At 35.0% G+C, this 10,613-nt stretch overlaps 2 pseudogenes; one reads left to right on the forward strand and one right to left on the reverse strand.

Annotated features, from left to right (window-relative positions):
• Positions 1-528: 528 nt before the first annotated feature.
• LOC118537638 (fatty acid-binding protein 5 pseudogene) lies at positions 529-1,125 on the reverse strand (annotated as a pseudogene).
• A 1,894-nt stretch (positions 1,126-3,019) lies between these two features.
• On the forward strand, positions 3,020-8,024 carry LOC118537640 (large ribosomal subunit protein mL42 pseudogene; annotated as a pseudogene).
• The last annotated feature ends 2,589 nt before the right edge of the window (positions 8,025-10,613 follow it).

Consider the following 10,613-nt stretch of genomic DNA (forward strand, 5'->3'; position numbering starts at 1 on the left):
GAAAGAAATTCAGAGATCTTTAAAAAGAAACAAGAATTAGAACATATTGAGGAAAGGATTATACACTCAGTTCCTAAGTCAAATATATCCAGAAAAATAATTTAAAAATTAAGTTCATTGAGGCAGAGATATGTCTTTCTTCCCTAACTTTTCTCCATGTTTCTTATTTGATTATAAATTTGGGGACTTCAATTATATATTCAGCTTTATATTTTGAGATTTTACTGTGCCCACAGCACAAACAAGAATTGTCAGGCCCTTTCAATTTCAATCGAAAAAATATGTGTATAAAATCAAATTTGTTCTCTTGTGTTATTTTTTAATGCCCCTGCAAAGAGGATGAATTAGACACTGAGTATACACCACATATATTTTATTTTATTTTTTTATTTTTTTTAGCACAAATTTATTTCCTAACCAAAATTTATTTACTAACAAATTTATTTAATAACCAAAGGTTATTTACTAACCATTAATTTTATGAAAAACCCACAGTTTGTTTTAGCACAAACAAATAATTTACTAATTAAATCAACACTTTGAAATAGATGCATGTAAAATGTTTGTGATAAAGATAATTGAACACAGTAATGAAAAAAAAGCAGTATGGAGATTTGCTCATTGAACTGAGCTTGTTCATCCTCACAGCTAATTCCTGTCCACAATGATGATGGAATTTTTACTCTACTTTTTCATAGACCCGAGTACAGGTGACATTATTCATGACGCATTCCACCACTAATTTCCCATTTTCCAATTTTCTTGTGATTGTGCTTTCCTTCCCATCCCAATCTTGACGTTGAACCAATGCGCCGTCTGTGAAGTTGCAGACAGTCTCAGTTTTTCTGACATCAGCTGTAGTTTCTTCAAACTTCTCTCCCAGGTTACATGAAAACTGTGTTGTTTGCAAAGTGCTCTCAGTTTTTACGGTGAGGTTTTTGCCGTCAGAAGAGATGATACAATTTGTTTTGGCCATTTCACCCACTTTTCGCAGAGCCATTCCCGCTCCTACTTCCTTCATGCATTCGTCAAAGCCTTTGCTTTCCACTAAGCGCCATCTTCCTACCAGCTGCTGAACGGTGGCCATGGTGGGCGCAGGCCGGCGGGCCTAGTGAGAGGAGCAGAGTGGGGCATCGGAAGCGTGGCTTACACCATATATATTTTATTTTATTTTACTTTATTTTTATTTTTTTAAAGATTTTATTTATTTGCGAGAGAGAGAATGAGAGACAGAGAGCATGAGAGGGAGGAGGGTCAGAGGGAGAAGCAGACTCCCTGCTGAGCAGGGAGCCTGATGTGGGACTCGATCCCGGGACTCCAGGATCATGACCTGAGCCGAAGGCAGTCGCTTAACCAACTGAGCCACCCAGGCGCCCCACCACATATATTTTAAATGAATAAACTAATGAACATATTTTGAATTTGATTTAGAAAATATGGCTACTCAATATCTACAACAATTACATCATCAGACCCTGTTTTCCTTCAATAATTCATGTAATTCTTCAAGTTAAAGTCTTTCCAGAAAGGGGGCTCAAATTATTGTTTTCCATATTCCACTTCTTAGGTTTGGATAATTCCTCAAGACACTAACTTATGAATTGTTATCCAAAAGCTGATAATATCTTATAGATCATTTATCATTGAAGAAGTTTCAAAACTTTACCTGAATGTTCTATTTCTCTACTTTTTGCATAGTCTGCATGTTTTGCAGGCTAATTCAATTTCACATTACTCATTTGCAGTTATTTCCCTTTTTTATTTCTTGTCAATAGGCATATATGCCTGGATACAAATCAAATGCTTTTCAGGTAGACAGATGATTCACCACGATAGTAGACTCATTCAGTCATCCACAGTTATATCAGTTATAATTGTAAAGATTAAAAATTACTTAAAACCAACTAAAAAGTAGGTTACCCCCCCAAAAAAATGGTCATTATCTCAAATAACAAGTTGTATGGAAATAGGGTCAGTTTAAGGTGGGATAATTAAGAGAAGCAACATCTCTGCAACTCATTTCTTCATTATTTTGCTGTGTGATTCTCAGCATGTTGATAGATTATGTCTTTAGTATTTGGCATGTCTATTCTGGGCATAAACAGTAAAAATATGAAAATACCCTGCCAAAAAAGAGAGAAGAGAAATATTTCTAGTGTGTAGCACTTTTTATTAGCAAGGAAATAAGAAATTTCTTAGTGACTTCCCGAAGACTTTCTTTCAGTTCTCATTAACCAGAATTGGGCCACTTCTGCTGGAACAAACAAAAAAATAGCAAGGGAATAAGATAATCACTGTTGTCCTGAAAAAATTTATATTGTGTCCTTTAAGCTATAGAGGTGTCATTCCCTGAACACATGGCCATTAATGATGAAATTTTAAACAAAACTGGAGCTATGTCAGCAAGGACAGAAGAGAAGGATAAAGAGGAAAACAGACCACACTGGGTCATTAAAAAATAAATTCTGGGGCGCCTGGGTGGCTCAGTTGGTTAAGCGACTGCCTTCGGCTCAGGTCATGATCCTGGAGTCCCAGGATCGAGTCCCGCATCGGGCTCCCTGCTCGGCAGGGAGCCTGCTTCTCCCTCTGACCCTCCCCCCTCTCGTGTGCTCTCTCTCTCTCAAATAAATAAATAAAATCTTTTAAAAAAATAAATAAATAAATAAATTCTGTGTTTAAACAAAACAAAACAAAACAAGGCATTATTTTGGTTTGAGTGATCTAACTCTGTTTTCCAGTTACCCCAGTTGCCATTTACAATTTACAGTCCAGGAAACATTGTCCATTCACAGTCCATGGAGGTTCAGTGTGACGTGTGTTGTCCAATTTTTCATATCTTTACCCTTACTGAATTCTAAATTGGAACAAACAGTATAGCCTTCTATGTTTTGACCAAACCTAGGGTTGAAATCATAATGACATTTACTTCCTAGTCATGCATATTTGAAAAGTTTGGAAATAGAAATGGAAAAGGAAGAGGAGAGCCTGTTGAAGTTACCTCACTACCTGATGGCAGAAAATGAATAGGAAAACCACCTTATTGTTGTCATCATCAACAAGCACCATTAATAATCAAGCAGGTAAGATAACTCACGGATGGTTAAGAAGAAGAGCATTGCGCTATTGTCTTTTTAAAAAGCACACTCATTGTAGAATTGCTATCATATTCTCATCATTTTTATCAACCAAATCTGTCACTCTACTTCTGTGAAGAGTCCACAAGTGAGCACACTGGTGAGTGTTGTCAAAAAGTATTACTAGGGTATTGCTCCATTCTGGGAGGTGAAGTAGAAGGTCTTTATGTAAACATGAGAACAAAGTAGTATAATTCATCATTATAAATATGGTTTTGAATTCTCTTGTCAACCAGTTACTTGAAATTAATTCCATCTTGCTTTCAATGTGTTCCCAATCTTGCCACTTTTTCTTCTACTTTTCTCTTTGCTTTGTGATTGCTTTTTATCAACAGTGCTATTGAACTATAAATTTAAAATGTGTAAGTTTATATGTTTTGACATATGTATAAAACTATACAATTAACACTATAATCTTGGTGATGTATATATCCATTATTCCCCAAAGCTAGGATTTATATTTGATTTTCTCTAATTTTCTCATGTTCACATGTAATTTGTTTTCTACCCTAAATATAGCATCTTAATCCAATAATGTTAACTGTTTCTTCAAATTTTACCGAGTTTCAGAACTTTTTTTTTTTTTTAAGTAGGCTCTACGCCCAGCAGGGCTTGAACTCATGGCCCTGAGATCAAGACCTGAGCTGAGATCAAGAGTCAGATGCTTAACTGACTGAGTGACCCAGGTGCCCCCAAGTATCAGAACCCCTTTGAAAGGGATACCAACCTAATGTATAGTAGCCATTCATTTACTGAGTATGCATTAAACAAAGACAACTGATTTTTATTATTTGTGGTAGTATAGTTCTATAAAATCACCATGAACAGTGAATTAGCGAATATTGAACTATTGCTTCTGGGAAATATGTACATACGTATACATATATATGCATATTTCAAACATTATAATCTTAACTCATAAAACAACGCATCCTCACAAAGTCCATTTTTTTTTAAGAAAAGAAAAATGAGATTCAGAAGTAAGTAACTTGCTTGAGACCACCCTGCTAAGAGGTGACAGAGTTGTTTTTCAAACTCCATCCAACTGTCCATGGAGCCAAAGCTTCTTGCATTACACTGAACTGCTCCATATCAACTCCATTTTTTGGTCATCTCTGTGAGAGCTAAAAGAAAAAGGCAGAGCTTAGCCTTGTTTGACCTCAGCTGGGAATATCTACATCAAGTGATACAAATTGTTCATGTTCTGTGTATGTCTGCAAATGACTGTCAAAGCACAATGAATATTGATTTGGGGGTTACAAATAAATATCATAGTGAGTAGGCAAATACACAAATATGGAATTCACAAATAAGGGATATACTGTATTTATTGAGGGGTCTATGACATGGCCATTAATTTAAAAAGCCATGTTGCAAAGGCAATGGCCAAAATCCATGAACATCAGTAATCTTTAGATACATCTATTCTTTTACTCTTTATCTTCAGGATGATTACATAGAATCCCTTAGTGTATTCCAGTTATCCATATTGAACATGAGTTTGTCACACATTGTGATTGACATTCCTGAGACCAAACCCACTGCTAAGCGTAGTCCCCAGCCTAGTCCCTGCTTCTTTACCATAGCTACAGATTAAGTCCATAAATTACACAACTTTATGGTCAAGATAATGATGATGACATTATTTTATGAAAAGCCCACAGCTAACAGCATATTCAATGGGTAAAGACTGAAAGATTTCTTACAAAGTTTAGAAAAAAAAGAATGCTATTTCACCACTGCTATTCAAAATTATACCAGAAGTTCTAAGCTTCTTAGAGAAAACACAGGAGTAAATCTTAATGACCTTGCATTTGGCAATGAATTTTTTTTTTTTTTTTTTTTTTTATTTGACAGAGAGAGACAGCGAGAGAGGGAACACAAGCAGGGGGAGTGGGAGAGGGAGAAGCAGGCTTCCCGCGGAGCAGGGAGCCCTATGTGGGACTCGATCCCAGGACCCTAGGATCATGACCTGAGCCGAAGGCAGACGCTTAACGACTGAGCCACCCAGGTGCCCCTTGGCAATGAAATTTTTACATGTGATATCCAAAACACAGGCAACAAAAGAAAAATAGAAAAAGTGGGATTCATAAAATGAAAGACTCGTGCATCAAGGACATTAGCTAAGAAAGTAAAAAGATAACCTATAGAATGAAAGAAAATATCGCAAATCATATATCTGAGAAGAGTGTAGTATCCAGAATGTATAACAAACTCTTGCAACTCAACAACAAAAAAGCTGAACAACCCAATTTTAAAATGTGCAAAGGTGTTGAATAGACACCTCTCCGAAGAAAGTATACAAAGTCAATGAAGTACATGGAAAAATGCTCAATCTTATTAGTCATTAAGTAAATGGAATTCAAAACCACAATGAGATACTACTTCACACACACTAGGATGGTATATATTTTTTTAAAGCAAAATAGTAAGTATTGGTGAGGACGTGGAGGATTAAGTCCCCACTCATTTCAGAAGGGGAGGATGGAAGAGGCACCGTCATCAACATTTTAGGGGTACTATGCTTCCTTGAAATGTTACTCTCTCCCCCAATACAGCAGTAAGGAGAGTGTTTCATTGTTGTCTTCCTGACAACAAATAGAAGGGATCTTCCAGGAAAATTATTTGGGAAAAATAAGGGTGTCCATAAGAACCATAAGCAAACATTTATTTTCCCGTTTTATGTCAGTGTGGGTAAAAGACATTAAAGCTGCTCTTGTTCATTTCAGAGAAGGAAAAAATGAAATTGCTGAGAGAGGGAAGATCACGAAGAGAAGTTGACCCTGGTGTTGCCACCACTCATATCACATATTGTGAGCGAAAGTATATGATTTTGTGGTGGATCAAATGAACACTGTGGAAAGTAGATATAGTTGAGTAGTATTATAATATCCTCAATAAAGAATCTTCTCAACAGGCGAGAATTTGTAGCAAAAAGAGGCCAGGAATAGGGACCATTGGTGGTGGAAGCTGAGGTTGGAAAGCTGGAGAGGTAGAAGAGGCTGGGTCAACACCGAGTCTCCCCCATCAGCAAACTGGGCAGCGGGAGAGCTTTGCAGGTACCCACGATGAACCCATATATGCACCCCATGAAAAGGACAGCATTGGGATGATTATTACTCAGAAAATATGTGCAGCTAGTCGATATCAGCTAGGAAAGCAGTAACCACAAATGAGAAGGAAGCTGCATCCTCACAAGCCTTACAATCAAAATGATGTGTGTCCAGAAGAACTAGTGTTAGAAGATGGAATAAGGAGGAATTTTAAATTTCTTGAGCCAAAGTTTAATCTGCATTGGATAAAAGCAAAACTTTAAATGTGCTATATAATTAAAGATTTATACTATACTAGAATTAGCTTTAATAGCCATCAGTGGCTGGAAAATAACATTCCAAAAGCATATCCTAGTTTAGAGTATCTTAGTTATCTATTGCTGTAGAACAAACTATCTCTCAACTTAGCAACTTGAAACAACAGAGTTTTGGGTTTTTTTCCCCTCTGGGTCAGCAACTGAGGAATTGTTTATCTGAGTAATTCTAGCAGTGTGTATCAGAGTTTGCAGTCAAGATTTTGGTTGGGCTTATTCTCAAAGAAGAGAATATCTGAAACCTTGACTGGGGCTAGAAGACAGTCCAAGATTATAGATAGGGCTTAAACACTATTACTTGGAATAAAGAAAACTCTTAGGCATCTGGAGAAATGAGGTTGATCAAATATTTATATTGTATTATACAATTATGTTAATTATGAAAAAAATAGAGTAGAAATAAGGAAGAAAATTATTTCAGTTCTCTGATTCAATATTATCTTTTGCAGTTTCTATTTCCTGAATTACCTTTTCAGCTACCAAAGCTTTTCAAATTACCATATTAATATATGGAAATTCTTTTATTTTATTTCATAAATTATTAGAAAAAATACACATTAAATGGTCAGAGAAATGTTTCCACGGATCCTTTCAAAAGAATTCTGAATGGAATATGCAAAATACAAGATGAAATATTTTGATTAGTACAAGTCCCATTATGCTTAAGCTATTAAAACTAACAGCTATAACTACTGACAATGCTTAATGTCCCAAAAAACTTTTTTTCCATATTTTCACAAATATTCCAGATACAAATTAGTTGCATAAATTCTTAATAATTACATTCTCTTTTCAAAATTCTAAACACTAAATGGATAAAAATTATGCCTTACCTTAGCTTTGACTTAGTTAAGTGAAGTGTTTTGCTTCTTTAGTGTTGCCCAAAACATATTATTGATCATCAAGAACTACCCATCTTGACTGAAGTAAGATGGCGGGCTCACAGTGAGTGGCTGTCAAGGGGTGAAAATAGATATGCCTAGATACAAATTTTAGAAGTTTGTGCCTTTTGACAACCTTCATCCCCTCCACCACTCTTTGAATCATCTTCTTTCACACCACCTGATAAACATTTTGAGTCACCATAGCATTAGCAGCAGTAAAATGGGCGATATCAAACAGAACTATTTGGAAATATTTATTTCAAATTCAAAATGGAGCTTTATATTGTCTTTGTCATAAATCTACATATTCTTCTCTTCTAGATGACTATAATTGCAAAGTAGAGCTTGCTTTAATATCTGATGGCAGGAGGATAGTATGCTACCATCCTTCTGTGGATGTTCCATATGAACATACAAAACCTATCCCTTGGCCAGATCCTGTGCATAATAATGAAGAAACACATGATCAAGTGCTGCAAACCAGATTAAAAGAAAAAAAAAAAAAAAAAAGAACACGTTGAGCAAGGACCCATGATAGAACAACTTAACAAAATGTACCTTACTGCTAAGTACCACTGGTATCCCTGTGGACAGTTTCATAGATATCATAAGAAACTGGATTCTCCAAAAGATAGATGATATTGAGGTTTTCAGGAATCGAAAAGATGTTATCTTGTGTCTCACTGACCATTTGAGAAAATGCAATCGAGTATATTCACTAATACGTTATATAGCACAACAATAATAAAATGTCTTTCATGAAAAAAAGAACTATCCATCTTTATTCTATTTTCCCAAAAAGCTAGCATTTTACCAAAAATTTTTAAAAATGTTAATTTACATCTGGTAATGTATCTTGCACATAAGGCAATTACCCAATAGGGTAACATGGAAAAATACAAATCATTAAAATATATCTTATTAAATGTTACACTTTTTATTGTGGTAAGAACATTTAACATGAGATCTACCCTTTCTTAACAAATCTTTCAGAGCACAATACAGTATTAACTACAAGCACAATGTTGTACAGCAGATCTCTAGAACTTGTTCATCTTGTATAACTCAAACTTTAGCAACTGCCCGTCCCCCTCTCCCCAACCCCTGGTAACCACCATTGTATTCTCTGTTTCTATGAGCTTTACTATTTTAGATACCTTATGTAAGTGAAATCACATGATATTTGACTGGCTTATTTCACTTAGTATAATGTCTTCTATGTTAATAATGCCATTGTATAGGGCAAGATCTCTCTCTCTCTCTCTTTTTTAAGGCTGAATAATATTTCATTGCATGTACATACCACATTTTCTTTCTTTTCAGTTTGGCTGAGATAAAATTAACTGATAACATTAGTTATATGTGTTAGTTTAAGGTGTACAACATATAATTTGATATATGTATATATTGCAAAATGATCAACACATTTTTAGTTTACATCTATCACTTCACTTAAATTTTCTTGTGATTTGACTTTTAAAATTTACTCTCTTAGCAACTTTCAAATATACAATACAGTATTGTTAATTATAGTCACCATGCTGTATATCGTATCCTAAGAACTTACTTATAACTGGAAGTTTGTGCCTTTTGACAACCTTCACCGCCCCCCCCCCCCACTCCCCACCTCTGGCAACCACCAATTCTGTTTCTATGAGTTTGGTATTTTTTAGATTCCACATATAAATGAGATCAAATGGTATTTGCCTTTTCCTGTCTGATTTGTTTCACTTAGCATAATACTCCCAAGGTTCATCCATGTTGTTGCAAGTGGCAGGATTTCCTCCTTTTTTATGGCTGAATAATATTTTTGAAATAAAATATATTTCATATCTTCTTTATGCGTTCATCTGCTGATGGGCACTTAGGTTGTTTCCATGTCTTGGCTTTTGTGAATAATACTGCAATAAACATGGGGGTGCAGATAACTCTTTGAGAATCTGATTTCAGTTCCTTTGCATATATACCTAGATACAGAATTGCTGGATCATATGGTAGTTTCCTTTACGAATTTTTGGGGAATTTTCATACTGTTTTCCATGTGGCTGTGCCAATTTATATTGCCACCAGCAGTGCATGAGAGTTCCAGTTGCTTCACATCCTTGCCAGTACTTGTTTTGGGGTTGTTGGTTTTTGGGGGGTTTTTGTGGCTTTTTTTTATAGTTATTCTAACAGGTGTGAGGGGATAACTCATGGCGGTTTTGATTTTCATTTCCTTGATTATTAGTAATGTTGAGCATCTTTTCATGTACCTATTTACCAGTTGTACATCTTCTTTAGAGAAATGTCTATTCAAGATATCATATAATGGGCACATATCCCAAGTACTTTGTTTACAGAGAATAAGAAGGAAATTGGTAGTAATGCAATCATTGTTTCAGTTTTCCCCAAAACAAAAAATATTAAAAATAACAAACTGTTCCTGAATTAAACAACTAGAGAGAGAATAGGAGAGAATTATAGAGACATATTGAAGGATATTAAGGAAGTTGTTATTTCCTCTTCTTATGAGCAGACTTTCATTGATCATATAACTAAAAGAAAAAGTAGATAAAAACACCTATAAGTAACAAACTCTCCTGATTCATGCAGAAAGAGAGAGACTGAGAGACTTTGCTATGAGGACAGATATATGCAAGAGTGGCTATCTCTTTTAACAGGAGGGTAGAAATTGGCTTGACACTTGCTGTTATAATTTACTTTGATAGCATAAGGAACCCAAGAAACCTTTTAAAGTTTACTTCCCATGTTTTCCTTGAGACTTATGAAAGCAACTGAAATGAAATGTGAAAGATAAAAATTATGGTTAACACCTGGCACAGCGCTTCTGCACGACAGGCAGCTTAAGTGTATTGAATCTGCAAATCTTTCTCCTTTAAAAATACAAATGTAAATAAATCCTTGATCGTTTTCAGATTGTTAGTTTCATGAAAAATGAAATAAAATAGAGCTTAATACGAAATAGGCATATGTTTACCTTTTTCTCTGCAAAATACATGTCTATTTTATTTTCTGAATTATTTCCACTGTAAAAAATATCTACTATTTCAATGACCATATTTGTATTTTTATCATTCTCTTTTCATCATTTCCTTGTTACTTTAGCCTGGTAGAAGAGTAACTGCAGGGGGGGGATTTTTTTTCTAAAATATATTTGTGGAAAATGGTAACTTTAAAAATGATTTAAACATGAACAAATCGTGAATAGGACTTTTTTATATTATTATT

This window comes from Halichoerus grypus, chromosome 4 (assembly GCF_964656455.1).
Source record: "Halichoerus grypus chromosome 4, mHalGry1.hap1.1, whole genome shotgun sequence".
Taxonomy (NCBI): domain Eukaryota; kingdom Metazoa; phylum Chordata; class Mammalia; order Carnivora; family Phocidae; genus Halichoerus; species Halichoerus grypus.